Source organism: Rhipicephalus microplus, chromosome 5 (genome assembly GCF_043290135.1).
Source record: "Rhipicephalus microplus isolate Deutch F79 chromosome 5, USDA_Rmic, whole genome shotgun sequence".
NCBI lineage: Eukaryota > Metazoa > Arthropoda > Arachnida > Ixodida > Ixodidae > Rhipicephalus > Rhipicephalus microplus.
The window spans coordinates 175,374,712-175,385,349 of record NC_134704.1 but is presented as its reverse complement, the minus strand read 5'-3'; positions in this window follow the sequence as shown (position 1 = coordinate 175,385,349).

Here is a 10,638-nt window from a genome sequence, read left to right as displayed (position 1 = left end):
CTTTTGCATATTAGTACTTGTAATTTCACTATCCGACAAACACTTTTCTTGCAGCGGCATGATGCTCGGCAACGGAGAAAACATGGAAGAAGAAAATTTGGGTAGAGATTCCACTGAGATTGCCTCGCCAAACACAGTGACGTATGAAATAATGAAGGCGTCTACTGGGGGGGGGGGGGGGTCCCACATAGCTTCTACTCATTAAAAATGAAGTACATTGTGTTCAGTGGGTGCTAGACCTAGCATACGATGGTTGGAAAATTTCATTGAGCCAATGTCATGAAAATACGAAAAAGACATTTTGAAATTTGCTACGTGATGCTCAAATGCAGGGGTGCAACAGCTGCACTGATTGCGTCAATTTGATAAAATTCCTCATTTTTGCGCCGAGCTGTGCCAAAACCATAAAATTTGCCGAAATTGCGCCACGCTGCATCAAAATGCCCGACCAGCCTCAAAATTTTCTCGTTTGCCCTAATTTGACCGAGAAATGGAGACCACTTTAGCCACTTGTAGTTTGCATCATCAATCTATGCGGGCAGACCCTAACCATAAACCGCAGTGTAAGACAGCTGCTCATTAGTTCAAGAGACTCGTGAAACTCAATCAAACAGATTAAGTTACAACGCCGCGTGCCTGTCGGTCTGCTGACCGCAGCAGATATATTCACCGGCGGGACGACGCAACTACAACACAAAAGATGTGTTGCCGTAGCCAGCAACACTTCTTTGGAAGTATGAATTTTCTAGTCAGCAAGTGCTGCCGTGGCATGTAATGAACCATTAGGAACTAAAGCTGGAAGTGTAAAAACTCTCAGCACATCGAGCTTGTACACTACCAGCTTTAGTTCATGCCGTTACGTCAGTTGCCATAGCAACACCACATGCGATAGATATCCGGTGCCATTCGAGGCCAACTGGTGGGTTGGTCTCGCAATGGATTGACCAGATTACTTTATCTGGTCAAACGCGCCTTGCAAGCAAGCCAAAAAGTTGTGCCCTAAACCTAACTCTTTCATGAAAAAAAATGAAGGAAGGGGGGGGGCTGTGGTTCAAAAATTTCTTGGTGTTGTTCTAACCTGTGCAGAAACATCGCTTAAGCCACATTCGCCATAGTAAATGGGTGGCCTGCGGAAAAGCGTTATAATAGTTAGAAGGGGCTTATAGTTGTTGTCTCAAGACACTGCACAGTTTGTTCAATGACTGATGTATGTATATGCCATATGTTTGTGAGTAAGAAAAGTTACTGGCAAAATTATTTGGAGTACAATATGACATCTCTGCAGCTGTAAAAAAATCAGTTTTTTTTCCAGTTTTAGGAATCTCATGGTCACCATCTTGGGAAATCCACATTTGACTTCTCAAACAATTTGACAGGCCTGGTGACTTCTAATGTGGACCTCATGATTGTTTGCTGAGTGAAAATACTATTCTGTTGAAATAGCAGCGCTCATATTCACTGTGCATGATTTAGGGAATGTTAAATCGCTTGCATATATATATATAAATATATATATATATATATATATATATATATATATATATATATATTGTTAAGGCGTTTAATAGCCGGTCCACAGCGAGCAAGCACAATGGCGACAGTAACGGCCAAGCACGGGCTCTCAGTGCGAGCGGCGTCCTTGTTGGGTAGCCCCACTAGAAGGTACTCAAGAGTTCGACCCATTTCATAGTTCGGAGGCTTCGCTACAATTACCCCGGGGTCGAAGAGGGAGCCGCCTGGCGACCTAACAGCTTGTTATTATGAGCGGGTCATAAAAAGCCTTCAGGCGCTCCACGTTGACGATGTCTCGCCCACGGCGGCGCATGTCCGAAGATTGTTCAACGGGTTCGATCAGATAGTTGACGGGTGAGGTGCGCTCGATGACACGGTAGGGGCCTTCGTATTTGGGACGTAGTTTGGAAGAGAGGCCAGCGGCAGAGGTCGGGATCGAGAGCCATACAAGCGCACCAGGAAGGAACGTGGGCTCAGAAGTGGCGCTGGCATCACGGATACTCTTCTGCCGCTCTTGCTCTTGCGTTGTAAAAGTCTTGGCAAGCTCGCGACACTCTTCAGGAAGCCTGGCTGTCTCGGAAATAGGTGTACACTCAGATGGATCCGGCGTGTACGGGAGTATCATGTCCATGGTGTGCGACGGGTGCCTTCCGTACAGCAAGTAGAAAGGTGAAAAACCAGTCGTGCTCTGAGGGGCGGTGTTGTAGGCGTAGGTGACGAAGGGCAGTATATTATCCCAATTAGTGTGGTTGGCAGCGACGTACATAGAAAGCATGTCGCCGAGAGTGCGGTTAAAGCGTTCGGTGAGGCCATTCGTCTGTGGGTGGTAAGCAGTAGTTTTGCGGTGGACAGAATGGCACTCCGTCAGAATGGCTTCGACGACTTCCGACAAGAAGACACGGCCTCGATTGCTGAGAAGCTCTTGGGGTGGTCCGTGGCGCAGTATAAATCGATGCAGCAGGAAGGACGCAACATCGCGCGCAGCAGCCGCAGGGAGAGCAGCGGTTTCGGCGTATCGCATTAAATGGTCAACGGCAACGATGGCCCAGCGGTTACCAGCCGACGTCAGAGGAAGTGGTCCATACAAATTGATACCTACGCGCCCAAAGGGACGGTCAGGGCAAGGTAACGGTTGTAGACTGGCGTGCGACATGTGAGCTGATGGTTTACGGCGTTGGCAAGTGAGGCAAGAGCAAACGAACTGCTGCACATAGCGGTACATCCCGCGCCAGAAGTAGCGTTGTCGAATGCGATGGTAGGTTTTGAGTACCCCAGAGTGCGCGCATTGCGGATCAGAATGGAAGGATTCACATATCTCTGACCGCAGACTGTGGGGTATCACGAGTAACCACTGCCGGCCGATGGCGTCGTAATTGCGTCGGTGTAGAAGGCCGTCACGAATGGCGAAATGGCGAGCTTGACGACGCAATGCACGCGTGGATGGCGTTGCGGATGGATCAGAGAGCAAGTCGAGCAGCGGGCCGATCCAATTATCCTTTCGCTGTTCGGTGGCGATTATGTCAACGTCAATGGCAGAAACAGCAGCCGAGGATACTGAGCACAGCACATCACCTTCAGGCAGAGGGGAGCGCGAGAGGGCGTCGGCATCAGCATGCTGGCGTCCATTGCGGTACAGCACGCGGATGTCGTAGTCTTGTAAACGAAGAGCCCAACGGGCGAGACGGCCTGAGGGATCCTTCAAGGATGAAAGCCAGCATAGTGCATGATGGTCGGTGACGACATCGAATGGGCGACCATACAAATACGGTCGAAACTTTGTAAGAGCCCAGACGATCGCCAGGCACTCTTTCTCCGTGATGGTGTAGTTTGTCTCAGCTCGCGTGAGCGTACGGCTTGCATATGCTACGACATATTCAGGGAATCCGGGTTTGCGCTGCGCCAGGACAGCGCCGAGGCCTACACCGCTGGCGTCTGTGTGCACCTCCGTCAAGGCCGTAGGGTCGTAGTGGCGTAGAATGGGAGGAGATGTCAACACATGGCAGAGCTTTGCGAACGCGTCGTCGCACTCAGACGACCACGAATTGAGAGACCCGTTACTTCCAAGGAGCTTCGTCAGCGGTGATATGATCGTGGCAAAGTTTCGTATGAAGCGTCGAAAGTACGAGCACAGGCCCACGAAACTACGCAGTTCTTTGACGGACGCAGGTTTGGGGAATTCAGCCACGGCCCGAAGCTTGGCTGGGTCAGGAAGAATGCCATCCTTGGACACGACGTACCCAAGGATGGTGAGTTGCCGTGCTGCAAAGCGGCACTTCTTCAGATTTAGTTTCAAGCCGGCATTGCTGACACGTGCAAAAACTTCTTTCAGACGTTGGAGGTGCGTAGAGAAATCTGGAGCGAACACAACAACGTCATCGAGGCAACACAAGCACGTGTGCCATTTCAAGTTGCGCAGAACGGTGTCCATCATGCGCTCAAAGGTCGCAGGTGCATTACATAGACCAAACGGCATGACGTTGAATTCGTACAAGCCGTCGGGTGTGATGAACGCAGTCTTCGGTCGAGCGTCATCAGCCATGGGTACTTGCCAGTACCCCGAGCGCAGATCGAGAGAAGAAAAAAATTCGGCTCCGTGAAGGCTGTCAATTGCGTCATCGTTGCGCGGCAGTGGGTAAACATCCTTGCGAGTGATCTTATTGAGCCGTCTGTAGTCTACACAGAACCGCGCAGAACCATCTTTCTTCGCAACAAGAACAACAGGAGACGCCCATGGACTGTCCGAGGGCCGAATAACGTCGCGTCTGAGCATATCATCAACCTGCTCGTTAATTTCGCGACGTTCAGCAGGCGACACGCGGTAGGGACGTTGCCGTAATGGTGGATGGGCACCAGTGTCGATACGATGCGTAACAGCGGACGCACGACCGAGAGAACTTCGCCCGACATCGAAAAAAGAACGATATTCTCGCAACAGGTTCAGAAGCTGGGAACGCTGTACCGACGTGAGGTTGTCATCAATGCAAGGGCCAAATACATCAGGAGATGACGAATCAGAAGTGGAAACAGCACTGATGGTACGCAAATTGGGACAACGCGAGTCATCAGGTACGTCCAGGACTTGTGCGTTATCCACTGGTTCCACTCTGCCGAGACATTCCCCTCGAACCAAGGTAACAGTGTACGGGGATGGGTTGGTCACGAAAATAGAGGCGTTGCCCTGGGTGATTTGCACGGTCGCGAAAGGTACTAGCAACCCTTTCCTTCGGCAAGCACGGTCGGATGGCGAAACGAGTGCAATTGTGTCGGAGAGTCCAGCGCAGTAGACAGATACACCCATCGTGGAGCTTGGAGGCACTATGGTATCGTCTTTCACGAGAATCTTGCTCACTTTCGAAGCACTGTCTTCCGGCGTCAAATGCGAGAAGGGGGAGAGTTCAATTTCGGCGGCGGCACAATGGATGACGGCGTCGTTGCGGGAGAGAGAATCCCACCCCAGGATGACGTCATGAGAGCATGCGGGAATGATGATGAATTGGGCGACATACAGAACGTCCTGAACGACAACACGAGCTGTGCACCCTGCTGTAGGATGGATACGATGCAAACCGGCGGTACGAAGGGACAATCCAGAAATTGGCATCGTCACTTTACGAAGCAAGCGGCAAAATTTTTCGTCCATAACGGATACTGCAGCTCCTGTGTCAATAAGAGCAGATGCGTGAACACCGTCCACAAGCACGTCAATGACATTAGATGGGCGGCTCTGAGGGCTTTCACAATGCGATAGCATCGCAGTCCTTGCCTCGGGGACTGCGACGACTAGTTTTCCCGCTCGTGAGCAGCTGAACTTGGCCGCATGGGGGACGGGGAACGACGTCGTGGAGACGGTGACCTACGAGAAGATGAAGCTAGGCGAATTGGCGGTGGCATAGACGGCGTTTCCTCGTGATAGGTACGCCTAATCTGGCCAGCAACAGGCGACGAGATATGGGGCGTCTGTACGCGAGTGCAATAACGTGCTACGTGGCCGGCGTAACCGCAGGCAAAGCAAATGGGCCGGTTGTCGGATGTGCGCCACCGGTTCGCCGGGGTAGGTCTTGTCCATGACGCAAGAGCCGATAGACGTAACGGTGGCTGGAAAGGCTGCAGGGGGTGCTGGAGCTGAGTCTGAGAGGTCACGTCAACATACGTAGCCGGCATACCCGCTGCAAAGGATGGAGGTCGTGCGGCAGCTTCGGCGTAAGTCAGTGGGGCGGGCGCTTGAACGACTGGAGGCGGCCTGGCGACCACTTGGGCGTAACTTGGGGATACAGGAGCCGGAAGCTGTTGTGGGTGGTACGCAGGCATAACCTCCGCTATTTCCTGCTCAATCGCTCGGCGGATGGGGGGGAAAATGGTAGTGGCCGATTGTTGAGCAGCCGGTGGGTGGGCGAAGGGCAGGAGAGAGAACTGCCGTGCGATTTCCTCACGTATGAAGGACTTGAGGTCTGCCAGCAGTGCCACCTGGTCACAGCTCGCCTCCAAGCCTGCAAGCCCTGCATCTCGTGGTGTGGAGCGACGGGTCATCGAACGCTGCCGGCGGAGCTCCTCGTAGCTCTGGCACAGCGTGATGACCTCAGCTACTGTGCCTGGGTTTTTGGCCAGCAGCATCGTGAAGGCATCATCGGCATTGCCCTTCATGACGTTCCGGATCTTGTCCGATTCGGACATGCTGTCGTTGCATTTCTTGCATAGGTCCAAGACGTCTTCAATGTAGCTGGTGAATGATTCACCGGCCTGCTGAGCGCGTTCGCGTAAGCGCTGCTCGGCTTGCAGCTTACGAACGGCAGGGCGGCCAAAAACGTTGGTGATAGCGGTCTTAAAATCGGACCAGGTTGCGAAATCAGACGCGTGGTTGTTATACCACATGCCAGCCACACCCGCGAGGTAGAAAACCAGGTTGCCGAGTTTACCTGCCTCGTCCCAATGATTGGGGACGCTGACGCGTTCGTACATGACGAGCCAGTCCTCCACGTCGGTGCCATCCGCGCCGGTGAAGACAGGTGGGTCGCGGATGCGGGGGACACCGGAACATGGCGTCGGCGCAGGAGGAAGCGTTTGCTGGGCGGCGTCTTGTTGCATGGTTGAAGGCACGGTACGGGATCTAAGCTCCAAGGGCATCGAATGTGAACCGAAGATGTTTGAAGGGCACAGCACTCTCCACCAAAATGTTAAGGCGTTTAATAGCCGGTCCACAGCGAGCAAGCACAATGGCGACAGTAACGGCCAAGCACGGGCTCTCAGTGCGAGCGGCGTCCTTGTTGGGTAGCCCCACTAGAAGGTACTCAAGAGTTCGATCCATTTCATAGTTCGGAGGCTTCGCTACAATATATATATATATATATATATATATATATATATATATATATATATATATAAGCCTTCTTTCTCAAGCTGCTCGAAATTCGGTCTTTCGTAGAAAAAAATGAATGTTTTTTCGCTTATAACCTGCTCCGAATTTGAGTTTTAGTGCTCCAAGTGTAACATTTGGCTGCTTTGAAAATTGCTCCAAATTCTAGTTCAGCTGTCGCACCCTGGCAAATGTTTAAGCACGAAATTGAACATTCAAATTTTGATCTTGATTTTTATTCATTATAATGAAATGATGACAGTGAAACTTGTAGCATTAGAGTTCTCAGACCACAGTTTGTTCATCTAAGTCAAGCAATTGTTTCTCTTTATTGTCCCGACTATATCTTTCTGCGGCCGGTCTGGAGGCGCACGCTCGCTTTCTTTGCGGCCTGTGTACAGGAAGGAGGTTGTGCATCTACCTATTGCCGCAATCTTGTTCCAAACTAACTCGCCGCCGTCCATTGGACAAAAAGGGGCTAGCGCACTCAAATAATGCTCAGGTTCATTTCTACTGTTGCACTTCCTGGTGGTACCAACGCAATGGAAACATGGTAGGAAGCATATATGACACCTCTTTCTGATACTTCAAGATAGGAGTAAATTGAAAAATATTCCATTCTGCACGCATGTACCATTGCCCGTCGTGTTCAGAAGGCTCGGCCACAAGATCCGTCACAAACTGGCAGAGGAAATGACAGACAACATAATCTTTATTTTTCTGAGAAAAATAGTTTTGGAAACGTTCACTTCAAATTCACATGCCGGAAGCCAGTGTTATGAAGGCGATAAATTTTGCACATTCTTGTTAAAGGCTACACATTTCATGCTTATTGAAATAAGTACTTCAAAAAGGTGAAAGTAAAAGCATAAAAGGGATGGTCACGTTTTTTCACAAGTAGGAGTGAATAGCAATCGCAATAGCAGGGGTAATAGCAGTAGTAATATTAATGTCAATGAAAATAGTAATTGCTCAAAATGAAAACACAAAATTTAGAGACATGAAAGAGCATGTAGTGATGCGGTTATGAAAGTCGTTTTAGTAAAGAAAAAAAAACCCAAGCCCGCACAATCCCAGATGCAATCTTCAGTGCCCCTGAAAAAATGTGAAACATTTTCATATGCAATAAGGCTCGCCATAGACGCACGAGAACAATGTAATTTTAGAGAATCAGAAAATGTCCTCAATAGTACTAATATATTTTCATTGCGCCTGAAGAAAAAAAAACACTGGTGGCAAAAATTTGTTGTGATGCTTTTAGCTGAAGTAGCGACATTGTTTCTAACCAGAAATGCTTTTGTGTGGGCTTGTAAACAAAGCGAGACGGCATGTCATTTCAATCCGTTGACATTTTTATGCAATCAACTAGAAAAATTCGGAGAAACATTTCAGAATTAGCGTTGATCTTTCTGCGTGACTCTTGCCCACACCTTCTAGACAGGTCAGTAGCAATGGCTCAAGAATCGACTGCAATTGTCAAGGATTTTTGTTCGAGGAAGTTATTTCACTGATATGTTTATGAAGGACGCCATAATGGAACGCTTTGGGAATTTTCACTATGTGGAGTTCTTTAACGTGCACCTAATTGATAAATTCAACCACACGAGCCTCAATCATTTTCGGATTAAGCGAATAGAGTGTGTTCGAGCCTTAAAAATATTTTGTGTCGTTGCGTGTGCATATTCATTACCCAATGCATGAGTGCCAAAAAATGCAGGCTGTGCCCACACACACCTCTACTTCTCTCACTGCTTCCCACAAATGGAAAAGTCATTGGTTAGGGAAAGTTGCCGGGTACAGCTGATTTACAATGCATTGCGTATGTGGCAAAAGGCGTTCTGAAGAGTTGGCTCTCGACGCCCTCATGCGGAGTACGCTGACACTGTAAAAAAACAACTATATTTTACTCACGGTGGCTGCTTAGGCCTTAAAAGCACGGAGCGAGCGAGCGCCTATAGACCGGCTGTGATCTGCCATCCATTCGTTATAATGTTCTCTTCACAATTGATCAGGTAATAGTGTATGTACCGAAATACATACTACCAAACCATCTGATATTGTTACGGGGAATAAAGTATACACTGATGAACAAATGTGTACTGGCGAATATACTGGCGAGCTAATGCGTACGACGCTGCTGCAGTCCGAGCACGTTCCCGTTCAGCACTTCGTCGTCGTCATCCTCAGGCATCTACTTAGCCCGTGACATTACCCGCCGGCGGCAGAAGCACCGTCCCGGTGCGATCAATTCTCGTGGCGTGAGAAGTATGGCTTAAGCCGTGAGACGTGCACTATATCGGTCGGGACTGAAGCTGGTACTGACGTGGTATGGAGTGGAGCTATCTCATAGGTCACGCTGGTGACCTTGCGTATGACGCGGTAGGGGCCAACGTAACGAGACATCAGTTTTTCGCTGAGACCAACACGACGTGATGGTAACCAAAGCAAGACGAGTGACCCCGGAGAGTACTGTACGTCGCGGTGCCGGCGATCGTAAGCACTCTTTTGGTTAAGCTGCGAGGCACATAAACGATCCTGGGCGACTTGGCGGGCGATGTCAGCTCGGGCCAGGGCATCACGAGCATAAGCAGTCGATGAGGCGGCGTCAGATTGGAGCATGGTGTCCATGGGCAAAGGCGGCACATAACCGAACAGTAGGTAAAAAGGGGAAAATCCAGCTGTATCATGACGTGAACTGTTGTATGCGAAGGTAACGAAAGGTAAGTGGATGTCCCAATCTTTGTGATCCTTGGAAACGTACATCGCTAACATATTCGTCAAGGTACGGTTGAGGCGTTCCGTGAGGCCGTTGGTTTGCGGATGGTACGCTGTAGTGAACTTGTGGTGGGTAGAGCAGGATCGCAGGAGCTCGTCGACTACTTTAGATAGAAAACAGCTGCCGCGGTCGGTGATCAACTGACGAGGAGCACCATGACGCAGAATGATGTCATGAAGAAGGAAATCAGCTACATCAGTAGCGCAGCTGGTGGGGAGGGCGCGTGTAACGGCATACCGCGTCGCGTAGTCGGTAGCAATAGCAATCCACTTATTACCGGTGGCCGACACGGGAAAGGGTCCTAGAAGATCGAGGCCGACTCGGAAAAATGGCTCATCTGGTACTTCAATGGGCTGGAGGGTACCAGCAGGTCTCAGAGCAGGTGTCTTGCGGCGCTGGCAGAGGTCGCATGCCGCAACGTACTGTCGCACAGAACGGTAGAGGTCAGGCCAAAAGAATCGGCGGCGAATGCGGTCATACGTGCGTGGCCCCCCTAGGTGTCCAGCGGAGGGGGCATCATGCAGCTGGGCCAAAACGTCTGAGCGAAGATGCACAGGAACAACGAGTAAAAGCTCAGCACCATCAGGGCGGGTGTTGTAGCGGTGCAAGATGTCGTTGTGAAGAACGAACAGTTGTAAGGAGTGGTCAGGGTGGGGAGAGTGCAGACCATTGATAATAGCACGCAAAGAGGGGTCGCGGCGTTGTTCAGCAGCTATGTCGGTGAAGTCGGTAATTGAAAGAACGAGGGCCTCTTGCTCATCTTCCGTCGTGTCAGGGGGATCGACTGGGTAACGGGACAAGCAGTCGGCATCCTTGTGAAGTTGTCCGGATTTATAGGATACGGAAAAAGTGTACTCTTGTAAGCGCAGCGCCCAGCGACCAAGGCGTCCCGTAGGGTCCTTGAGTGAGGAAAGCCAGCAAAGCGCATGGTGGTCCGTAATAACTGAGAATGGTCGGCCATACAGGTACGGTCGGAATTTCGCAATGGCCCAGACGAGAG